Raw genomic sequence first — 12,741 nt, 5'->3', positions numbered from 1 at the left:
GCGGCCGAACAGGCCATGAAGGGCTTTATAGTCCGGCTATGGCCTGGCGACGCCCTTCCAAACAGCTACTTCGGCCTGGTGAGGCGGCTTGTGGATGCCTGCCCACGGCTGGAAGTCGTCAAGCGGTCCGTCTGCATCGAAGGTGCATGCCGGGCTTTCGCCCGTGTGAAGGTGCAGTGGGCCAAGCTAGACATCGTGAAGCTGGTCAAGGAAGGACCGCCGTAGGGCAAGGAGCATCGCACCCCCGAAATTTATTATGAGGGTGTCCTGAAGGGTGCCCGTCTTGTAGCGGACGAGTGTACGAAAGATGTAATATTTGAGTAAACTTGCTCGTGTGATCCTGTATGATGAAAACTTGTTTCATATGCGCTATGCAACGCTTGTTTGAATTTAAAATATTACCTTCTGTTTGGCTGTTTATCCAATCTGAGAGATGGCTAGTCCTCGGCTTCTGCCCCCATGCCGCGAGTGTTGGGGTGTTCGGGATAAACCTGAGCACTCTTGTTCCCATTTTTGGGTCCTTCGAGGGAGGTGCTCAGCATAGCGAACAAGGCAACCGGACTAATATTGCTTTATCACTCTCACTTAGCCATAGAATTCTATAATTTTAAATTTCGGCGAAGCCCCTGGTATTCGGAAGGCCGAATTCGGGGCGCGATACACGCCTGTAAGCCGAACAGGACCGGCTCCTCGCTCTAAGCGGCATAAGTCTTTAGGGACTCGAAACCTCGCCGAACAGCGACCAGTCTCTCGCCTTATCATGACAGTCAGTTTTAGCTTTCTCTACTAAGGTGCTTAGCCCAGAAGAACCGGGGCACAATCGAAGTAGTTCTCCTAGCGCTACCTTAGCCGATAGAGCGGAACATAAGGTACCAAAACATAGGAGCCGGGCAAACCCAACATTTGACCAAAGACATGATTCGGAGCTGATGCATATAATGCTATAAGTTTGGGGTGCCGCACTTGTGAAAGTGTTCGGACTTCTCACACCATATTGTGGGGTACTTAAGCCCCTGGTGTATTGGCCGTACCAAAGTGTACGGTTGCAAGGCGTCATTAATGAACACATATATATAAAACAAGAATGCAAGAATAGTCGTAATGTTATGCATTGTTTATTCGAAAAGGTGCGTTAAAGCAGAATGATACAGATAGTGCGATAAGCAAAAAGTAGGACTATGTCCCTTCCAAGGGCGAGCTGAGGAATGGTATTAAAGCAAATATTTCACTCGTTATCGTAATCCACCTGGGAGTTCCGTGATGTGACATAGCTTTCTGCCTCCTTGGTTGCTGCATCATGTGTTCGACAATCATGCTGCCGGACAGAGTTTCCAGAGATTAAAGTCCTGAAAGAGAAAAATAACAAAGCGGGAAGCCCCTAGTGCGGTTTAAGCCGTGTATTGGGGCTTGCCATAGTTGTGCCCCCCTCCCCGCCTGTGCCCATGGTATTTTTAGTGAGTAATTATGTACGCGTGGCACGAATTTTGTCGCTTGGCTTGGGTCGGGGTGGGGGTCACATTGCTACATGAGCTCAGATCGTGCCAGGCGGTCTAGTTGCCGATTACTCCGAGCGCACTTGAAGGTGCCCGGGTCTTGAAACGCCGAACTGGTGGATTTCCTTGAGAGGCTGCTTTGCGCGTCTGCTACGAGGGACGCAGTGTGCTCATCCGTGCGGAGAGAGCGCTCTGTGTTTCCATTAACTGTGATGACCCCCTGAGGTCCTGGCATCTTGAGCTTGAGGTATGCATAATGCGGTACCGCATTGAATCTTGCAAATGTTGTTCGCCTGAGCAGTGCATGATAGCCACTGCGGAACGGGATTATATCGAAGATTAATTCTTCGCTTTGGAAGTTATCCGGGGATCCGAAGACAACTTCCAGTGTAATTGAGCCTGTGCAATGGGCCTCTACACCTGGCATGATGCCTTTAAAGGTCATTTTCGTGGGTTTGATCCTTGAGGGGTCTATACCCATTTTGCACACTGTGTCCTGATAAAGCAGGTTCGGGCTGCTGTCGCCGTCCATAAGGACTCGAGTGAGGTGAAATCCGTCAATGATTGGGTCTAGGACCAGTGCGGTGAATCCGCCATGACGGATACTAGTGGGGTGGTCCCTGCGATCGAAGGTGATCGGACAGGAGGACCATGGGTTGAACTTTGGGGCGACTGGCTCCAACACATATACGTCCCTGAGCGCACGCTTCCGCTCCCTCTTGGGGATGTGGGTTGCGTATATCATGTTCACCATCCGCACTTGTGGGGGGAACCTCTTCTGTCCTCCGGTGTTCGGCTACCGGGGATCTTCCTCGTCATCGCTATGTGGCCCCTTATCTTTGTTTTTGGCAATTAACTTGCCGGCCTGCCTGAATACCCAACAATCCATGTTGGTGTGGTTGGCTGGCTTGTCGGGGGTGCCATGTATCTGGCACGAGCGATCGAGTATGCGGTCCAAACTGGACGGGCCCGGAGTGCTTCTTTTAAATGGCTTTTTCCACCGACCGGGTTTAGAGCCTTTGAATCCGGCATTGACTACCGTATCCTCGGTATTGTTGCTGTTAATGTGGCGCTTATGTTTGTTGCGAAGTGACCTGCTATTGCCGTCCTTGGTATCCGAAGTACCATGGTTCTTTGATATGTTATTACTGCGGGCCATTCAGTTGTCTTCTCCCGCACAAAAGGGGGTCATGAGTGTCATGAGGGCTGCCATAGATTTCGGCTTTTCCTGACCAAGGTGCCGGGCTAGCCACTCGTCGCGGATGTTGTGTTTGAAAGCTGCTAGGGCCTCTGCATCCGGATAGTCGACGATTTGATTTTTCTTTGTTAGGAACCGAGTCCAGAATTGCCTGGCCGATTCTTCTGGCTGCTGAATTATGTGGCTCAAGTCATCGGCATCTGGTGGTCGCACATACGTGCCCTGAAAGTTGTTGAGGAATGCAGCCTCCAGATCTTCCCAACAGCTAATGGACTCTGCTGGCAAGCTGTTAAGCCAATGCCGCGCTGGTCCTTTGAGCTTTAGTGGGAGGTATTTGATGGCGTGTAAGTCATCACCGCGGGCCATGTGGATGTGGCAGAGGAAATCCTCGATCCATACCACAGGATCTGTTGTGCCGTCGTATGATTCAATATTTACGGGTTTGAAACCCTCTGGGATTTCATGATCCATTACTTCATCTTTGAATCATAGGGGGTGTGCGGCACCTCTGTATCGGGCTATATCGCAATGCAGCTCGAATGGGTCTTGCCTGCTGTGTTCGGCTCGGCCGGATTTACTTTTACTGTATCCGGTGTGATGTTTATCGTCTCGCATAGTGGCGCGCCCTCGTGATCCATAGATCGATCTTGCATGCTTTGCTTTGTCCTCCAATACGTCTCGCAGGTCTGGCGTATTTCCCCATGCCTTTTTATTTGAATCATGTCGGGGTGCAGGCTGAGTTTTTGGCTGGAATGCCTCTCTATCGCGGCCACGAGGTGGCCGATCAGCCGCGTCATACGCTTCTTCCTCTAGTCAGGGTGGCAACCTGCGTTTTGGGTAACTCTTGGAGGGGCGTTCGAGTTTATATTCCTCGGCCGCGAGGACTTCAGTCCATCTGTCAGCTAGCAGATCTTGATCAGCTTGAAGCTGCTGCTGCTTTTTCTTAAGGCTATTTGCCGTGGCCATAAGCCGGCACTTGAAGCGCTCTTGTTCGACGGGATCCTCTGGCACGGCGAATTCGTCATCGCCGAGGCTTGCCTCGTCTTTGGAGGGGGGCATGTAATGATCATCCTCCGCCTCTCCATCTGCCGCTTTCTTAGGAGGGCTGGCTCCTCCATCCTCATGCTCTAAATCTTGCTGGAGGGGATTGTTGTTGTCTTCGGCACTATCCGGAGTGTTATTATCTCCTGTGCCGGTATCACCACTTTTGCTTTGGCGGGACTTAGAGCGGCGCTGCTGACGTCGGTGCTTGGGTTGCTTCTTGGAGGGGTCATCCTCCGATGTTTCGTCGCCATTGCCTTCTTTGGGTGCGTCCACCATGTATATATCGTATGATGAGGTGGTTGTCCTGTGCCCTGTGGGCAGTGGTTCCTCTTCGTCTCCCGTATCGTCGTCCATACCATCAATGTCTTCGGAGTCGAAGTCGAGCATGTCGGTTAAGTCATCGATAGTGGCTACTAGGTGGGTGGTGGGTGGGCCGCGAATTTCTTCGTCGTCCGTATCCCAATCATGTCGGTCATAGTTCGGCCAGGATCCTCCTGACAAGGAGAGAGACCTTAATGAGTTCAGTATGTCACCAAAGGACAAGTGTTGAAAAATATCCGCGGAGGTAAACTCCATGATCGGCGCCCAAACGGATTCGCTAGGAACGGGCGCAGGCGGTTCGGAGCCCGTGGCCGGAGAAGGATCCGGCAGTTTGACAACACGGCTCTTGTGCAGGGTAAGGTCAATGTCCGGCTCGATCGCCGATGAGGATAAGGCTTCCGTGGCGAGATCCATCCACCCGTCCATGGAAGGCACAACTCGCTCTGAATTGAGGGTCAGAGCGGCTGCCGGTGCAATCTCCTGAACACTGTCTGATGGTAGACCTAAATCGTCTTCATCGTGACCGCGTGACGCACAAGACAGAGGCTCGAATCCGTCGAAGATCAAGTCTCCACGGATATCGGCCATGTAGTTTAATCTTCCAAACCTAACTTGGTGGCCAGGGGCGTAACTTTCGATTTGCTCCAGATGGACAAGCGAGTAGGCCCGCAGTGCGAAGCCGCCGAACACAAAGATCTGTCCGGGGAGAAAAGTCTCACCCTGGACTGCATCGCTACCGATGATTGTAGGAGCCATCAAGCCTAAAGGCGACGACACAGAGGAACTCTCATTGAAAGCACCAATGTCGGTGTCAAAACCGGCGGATCTCGGGTAGGGGGTCCAGAACTGTGCGTCTAAGGCGGATGGTAGCAGGAGGCAGGGGACACTGTGTTTTACCCATGTTCGGGCCCTCTTGATGGAGGTAAACCCCTACGTCCTTCTTGATTAATATTGATGATATGGGTAGTACAAGAGTAGATCTACCATGAGATCAGAGAGGCTAAACCCTAGAAGCTAGCCTATGGTATGATTGTATGTTATCCTACGGACTAAAACCCTCTGGTTTATATAGACACCAGAGGCGGCTAGGGTTACACAAGGTCGGTTACAAAGGAGGAGATATACATATCCGTATTGCCTAGCTTGCCTTCCACGCCAAGTAGAGTCCCATTCGGACACGAGACGAAGTCTTCAATCTTGTATCTTCATAGTCCAATAGTCCGGCCAAAGGATATAATCCGGCTGTCCGGAGACCCCCTAATCCAGGACTCCCTCACTCACCGTCTGCAGTCACTATCATCATGGCTGTAGAGCTAGCCTTCTTACAACTAGCCCTATTCGACATAATTTCCCGTGCGTAGATGCCCGTGCATTGCATGGAACACCAAGATTGGTGGTGGACGGCTCCGGCAGCGGCCATCGCGCCAGATTTTTCCACGGCCTTCTAGATGTGGTGGGGAGGAGATAAGGCTGATTGTGAGAGACAAGGAGTTGTTTGTAAATAAGGAACAAGTGCGGGCATCTTTTTGCAAAAATGGAGAATCTTGGTTTGTATGCGTCAGATCTAGATCCGACGGCTATTGGTGAAAGATGGAAGGCACAACATCATCACCAACTCAGGACCTGTTTGATTCGCAGGATTTTGAAAACGCGGGAATAGGACACGGCAATATTACAAGTTTCAAACTGATATTACAAATGTTAGGAATAATGCTGCACCTACGAAGAGGGAATTACTAGGAAGTTTACGTAAGAACTTTCATTACTTTAGGTGGATGCAGCATTATCGTACAAACTAAAATCCACCGCCCTGACAAGTCAATAATGGGCAAATAAGTTTTCGAGTCTCTGGCCACTTGATGTTTCAAAAACAAATTCAGCTTCTGCGGAGACTTTTTCATTTAGGCTTAGACGCTTGCGGTGATCAGCACGCCATTCATTGTTGCGCCAGAGAACGCCAAACCTCATTACCTTGAGCACACTTGCCTCCAGAACAAAGAACCTAGCCAATTTAATCTCAGATGTGCTGCCTCGGTAGTCGATCAAATAAATTTTTGTAAGATGGAGATCAAGGCATTCGATGAGATTGTTATAGTGCAGCACATTTTTCACTTTTGGATCATTTTATCTGCAAAAGAAGAGAACGTATTAGAGCAGCTGGCTGCATAAGATTACCGTGTCATCAAGAGGTACCAATATCATTCGCTCATATGATAGGGTTGGCTGGCTAGTGATATTTTTTCACTCTCTCTCTCCCTCTCTCTCTCTCTCTTTCTGTTTCCTCTCATTTAACTAGGAGCACGTGAAGAGCTTGGGCATTTGTTGCCTTCCACTATGTGGTCGATGCCATATTTCGCAAAAGTATGCCACATAATACGCATCGATGTCAAATCAAAAGATTTTGGCACCGCTCTCGCGATGTGGGAGAGTTGGCACCGCTGTGCACAGAGACCCACATGTATAAACAAATCAATCAAACCAACTACACCATCCTCTCACTCTCCCAAACAAGTGTTTTTATTGCCTCAGTCCTCTCCCTCTCCCACGCAGTGTTTTTTCATTGCGTGAGTTAATTTGGCACTGGAGCAAAGTAGGTGATCCAGATTGGAGCACCAAGTGAGCAATGGAGGGGCATCGATGCCAAATGCATCACAAGTGAATTTGGCACATGTTTTGGCCTACATAGCCCACTTTTGTACTCCCTCCATCCCAAAATTCTTGTCTTAAATTTGTCTAAATACGAATGTATCTAGTTACATTTTAGTGTTAGATACATCTGTATCTAAACAAATGTAAGACAAGAATTTTGGGACGGAGGGAATACTACCTCGTATTTAGTATAAAATTTTGACCATAGATTTACCTAAGAAAATGCCAATGCATGTCACTAAAAATTACACCATTTGAAATTATGTTCAAATACGAATCCAATGATATAGTTCTTAGTGACATGCATTAACATTTTGTCAGTTAAATCTATGGTCAAATTTTGATACTACAAAATTGGAAGAGTAAACCAGGACAGAGGTAGTACTTTATCTTAGGGTAACCATAGAGTTACTCGAGTAGTCTAAGTTACTTTCCACTATGACTAGCCTAGGCTACTATAGTAGTACAGCATAAAAACGATGCAGGTGATCACGTGAGAAAAAATACTAAAAACATTTCTTTCGGTGCAGTGCGTAGATGCAGTTTTGAACACTACACTTGTCATCGTAATTTGGGAAAATTACTAAAAAAATTGAGCTACGTTGTGATTAACGTTTACTTATAGGAAAGAAGTTTCACCTCGATGAGTAGCTTCTCCGTGCACGGAAAGCATGTAAGGAATCCAACAACTTGATCCAGATTGGGGCCAATAGATTTTAGTGCTAAGATCTTGACTGTGCGCATGGACTGGGTCAAGCTTGTGGGAATCATTTTCTGGAAGACGGTCATAAATACATCAAGAAGAAATTAAAAAATGTGAATTTCAAGAAGACGGAGAAGAAGATGAGTGTTGTACCTGAACGATTACGGATCCAATAAAGAGATTGGAGAATTTGGCAGACGAGTACACCAACGCTATCAATTTTGGCGCGTCAATGACCCTGATTTTTGTTGGACCTTCTAGATCCGATACAAGCAAGCTCTCAAGGAAAGGTGCAATCTCAATGACCATAACGTGAACAGCTGGAGTAATCTCTTCCCAATTGATGTCTTGTTGCGGGGCCAGCAAGACACATAAAATTGGAGATTCATCGAGGCGATGTGGAGGCTAATGAACCGGTGAATCTTCTCAAGATGAAGGTACTCGAGCGCAGTACAGCTGCGGAGCAGGTGCTCCATAGCCTTCTTCGAGATGACAACGTCAAAGAGGTCGAGCTGCTTGAGTTGAGGGAGAAGAAGGGCGGGCGCGACATTAATCTGGGGAAGATAGCAGGAGCTGAAGCTGGCGCGGCGCAGCGTTGGCGTGAGGCGGAGCGCGGACGGCGGCAGAGAGCGACATCGTCCAGCTTCAAAGTTGAGCTCCTCGGGCTTATCTAGGGCAGGGGATAAGAACCACTCGTCGAACTTGGGTTGGGCCTTGCTGTTGGTACTGAACATGCGGATGTCAAAGCGTCTGGCTGGCCCAGGGTGCGATGAAAGGATCTTGGAGACTGCGGCCATGCATTTGCAATCCCCGTCGAAGAGGCAACTGTCAATGGTGAGGTTGAGGGGGACGCAACGCCAGAGGGGGCGCCACCGCCAGGAGAGCAGGGCGGTCCACATGGCAGATTTTGTGGGGAGGAGGCCGATGATGACGAGCAGCATGTCATCGGGGAGGCTGCTGATGAAGTCTAGGCTCGCCGGATGCGGTTTTGGCTCGAGCCGCCTCCGCTTGTTGGCTACCTCGCCGTCCATCTCAACCGGCGGCGACGCCGGTGTACATGTGTGCTGGTGTGTGTTGTGTGTTGGGTGTGCGCGAGTGCGTCCTTCTGTGCATGCCGCCGCGTAGTGGTGAATTGTGCGCGAGTGCATCCTTCGCGTGCAAGAAGTTTGTCCTCAATGCGCCCTCAATTTACTAGCGTGCGGGGTGCTACCACGAGTGGTTTCAACTTTGTTTACTTCACCGCATGTCAGATGGGCCTCTAGTTTACTTATTTTCACCCACTGCCACATGGGCCAGCACACGAAGATACAGAACACGAGCTGACAAGGCAGCATGTGGATTGGTTGATCGGTCAACTAAACAATATACGGATCTATACGCTGACACAGTGAGCGTATAATCCATCGGTATAGAGAGTTCGAGTGAGAGGGGAGGCTCGTGAGAGATAGCAGAGAGAGAGAGAGAGAGAGAGCTACTCCCTCTGTTCGATAATGCAGATCCAACATTTTTTTAAGTCAAACTTTCGAAACTTTGACCAAGTTTATAAAGAAAATTACTTATATCTACAATACCAAAGATAAATGATAGTATGAAGTAAGTACATGTTGTGATGAATCTAATAATCGTTCCAGATGTAAATGTTTTTCTCCACATATACATGGTCAAACTTTTCTGAGGTTTGACTTTTCAAAACATCCATATGCTTATGGATGTGAAAGAGTCCCTAACTAGAGAGAGAGAGAGAGAGTGAAAAAATTGTGTGTGCGCGTGTGAAAGAGACATGGACAACACACGATAAAAGTAGAGAAAAAGCGTGCGTGTCTTATGCAAACATATCACACATGCATCTTCGACAACGGAGGCAAGGTGAGGAGATAGTGTGTGGTTGTTTGGAACCGAGAGAGAAAGACCCATAGCACGTGGCCAAGAGGCGTCAGAAAAACAAGGGAGAGAGGTCGAGAGAGACGTACGGAGAAAAAGCAGACATGGGGAGGAGAGAGTGTATGTTTGTCATAGAGAGATCCCCTGGAGATCGTGATGGGACTACATGGGTGGGAGATCGAGTGACAAGGTGTGTGCACGATAGAAGATGCCCCGAGAGATATCGAGATAGACATATGGATGGAAGGAGACAATATGTGTGTTCTTGATGGCTACTAAGAGATAATCATACTTAGGAGGGGGGAGTGCTTGCGCCTATGATGGAGTGAGGGATTATGGTACTTAGGGGGGTGCGTGTCACATGGAGAGAGAAGAAGGGCGGAGAGTGTTGAATGGGTCTATATGTATAGCGCGAGCGAGACATGTGTATGTGTGAACCAGGGAGATATAAGGCCAGTTTGGCTTGCGTCCTGAGCATCTTTTGCCTGGCCTAGGGTTGTGGCTGGATTTCATGCACGCTTGTTTGGTTGCTACCCTGTGAAAAAGAAAGCCCGCCTGGCCTGGGTCCCCTTGCACTTTAATTAGCCTGGCTGAACTCCAGACACTACAAGTAGCCTGGCCCAGGCGACCGATTTTGAACGCCTGGCCATGCCTGGTCATGTGGCCACAAGGCTAACAGCAATGTGGATGGATATTAGCATTAAATAATTGATGCATGGATTGATTGATGGGACGTTGATGCTTTGCCTGGCCCAGGCATGAACCAAACGCTTCAGCACCACACAAGCCTGGCCAGGCAGAAATATTTTACATCTCACGTCCACACCAGGCAGTACCGGCCATCAAGGCATGAGGGTCAGGTCACGAACCAAACTGACCAATAAAGTTTGAGAGAGATTGAGGAGCCCGATAAGGCTGAGTGGTGCGTCAGATAGTTGAGAGGGGGAAAGAGATATTCCATCCGCTCAATAATGCAGTGCATGTAAATTTTTTAGAAGTCAAACTTTGGAAACTTTGATCAGGTTTACGCAAATGTTATTTATATCTACAATACCAAAGATACATCATACAAAACTACATCTCATGGTGAATCTAATGGTATATGTTTGCCGTACTAGATGTAATTCTTTTTCTCCACGTACATGGTCAAACTTTGTGATGTTTGACTTTTCAATAAATCTATATCCTATGGACCGAGGAGAGTGCCTCAGTCGAGACAGATCAAGTGCGTGTGAAGGAGAATGAGTAAGTGTGCAAAAAGAGTATGTGCGTGAAAGAGAAAGTGACAACAAACGATAAATTAGAGAGAGTGTGTGTTTTTTCATTTCTTATGCGAACATATCACGCATGCATCTCCGAGATGGAAAAGCGAGGTGAGGAGATACACGAAGATAGCTAGTGTGTGATTGTTTGCAACGGAGAGAGACACCCCTGCAGCACATGTCCAATAAAGGTCTGGCCAACAAGGAACAAAGGTCGAGAGGGACACATGGATGGCATGGACGCATGGGGAGGGAGGGTGTGTTTGTGATAGAGAGATCCCGTCGAGATCGTGAGGGGACTATATGGGTGGGAGATCGAGGGAGTGTGTGCATGATAGAAAGATGCCCCGAGAGAAATCGAGATAGACCATGCACATGTTTGTGATGGAGACTAATATTAGCTAGTCATATACATATAGGGGGGACTGCGTGTGCCTACAATTGAGTGAGATACCATCATACTTGGCTAGCTGGGCATGAGATTGTGTGTGTGCGCATGTGAGATGGAAAGAGAACGAGGGGGGAGATAGAGTTTTAGATGGGCCTATCGAGTGCGAGTGAGATATGCATGTGTATGTGTGACCCAGGTGGATGGAGAGTTTGAGAGAGGGGGGAAGGGCTCCGAGACGACATAGTGGTGCGTGAGAGAGTTACGGGAAAAGAGCCAAGGAATTTGTGTGCGTACGATGAGTGCACCCAAGATATCTAGCTTGGACTAGCTAGAGTATCATACATAGTGTGCGAGAGAGACCTATGGATGGTGTGTATATGCATGCGAACTAGAAAGAACCCCCCCCCCACACACACACACACAAAGAGAGAGAGAGAGAGAGAGAGAGAGAGAGATGGAGAGAAAGGGAGAGGGACCAACGAGGTTTTTGTGTCGGATGCGTGCGACAGAATTGAAGATTGTTGGCGAGAGAGAGAGAGACAGAGAACAGGAGTCCAGGAGAGGGGGAGGTCGCGTTTTATGCATCAAAGACTGATATAAACCATGTTTTGATATAAACTTGCATTCAAATATTTAAATTGGAGAACATGTTGTCTGCAATCCACACATGAACGGATATATGCGTATATCAAACAAGTTCATTAATTTGACTTTCAACATGTTCATGGAGTACTATAATACTGTACAACATGCTACTCGATTGAGGTGTTCAATTTTTGGATTTAGTTCACTATTTTGACCTACTGAACGAGCTATTTCATTGAATCGAGATATTTAATTTTCTGTTTGATTCGCGTTTTTTAGTGGGTCAACTAGTTGTCATATAGTAAATCGCTAGCAACGAGCATATAAAAATGCATTACTCCCGAGCATCATCTCTCCATCTAAAAAAGAAGTGGCAAGCTAATATTTCAAAATTTGATCCGAATCGACTTGGTAAGGTAGACGTGGATGCTCGTTCTCCCAAAATTTGAATGAACTGTTAAACATCCTCTCTGCTCGGAGGAATTCGCCCGAGCAAATAAATGGGAGACGCGAAATTACCGTCCTATGTGGGACACGCATCAATTGGCCCATTGTACATCGAGGGTAGGTTTGTAACTTCATCCAAGCGCCCCTTCTCCTCGTCCGAAATGGCATGTGCCGAATAATTCATAAACCATGGTCGGCAAAACACGCTCTCCTCGCCCGAAATAGCCCGCGCCCACTATTTCAAAACACGCTCTCCTCGCCCGAAATCGCTCGCGCCCACTATAGTTCAAAACACGCCCTCCTCGCCCGAAATCACTCTCGCCCACTATTTGGGGAGAATCAAAGTTATTCCTACCTCGTGGGCGCCAAATCACCTTCTCCCTGGGAAGCTCCCTTCTCCCGAGCCGCGAAACCTCAGCCCCACCTCAATGGCGTCCCCCACCGCACCAATTTCACAGTCGCCCTCCTCCCTAATGCCGGAGACGTTGTCCATTTGCCATCGTGCACTAGGCTGTGTGCCTCTTACTCCATGCTACTGGTGCTGCCTCGACGGCGGCCGCGTGAACCGTACCGGAGCCGATTCATCCCCGCCATTGTTCACGGCGCCGGAGCGGCTCCAACTTCGGATCCGTCCAGAGTCCTGGTGCTGCTTTCGCGTAGCCGTCGACTGTCGCGACATCGCTCTTTCCCTGTCGTCGGTCGCCACCGTAACCGCGCTGTCCTCACTGACTCGGCTGCACAAGTTCGCCGCGGAAGCAGCGCTTAGA

The sequence above is a fragment of the Triticum aestivum genome, chromosome 3A (assembly GCF_018294505.1).
Source record: "Triticum aestivum cultivar Chinese Spring chromosome 3A, IWGSC CS RefSeq v2.1, whole genome shotgun sequence".
Classification (NCBI taxonomy): Eukaryota; Viridiplantae; Streptophyta; class Magnoliopsida; order Poales; family Poaceae; genus Triticum; species Triticum aestivum.
Note: the sequence above shows the minus strand (reverse complement) of the source record.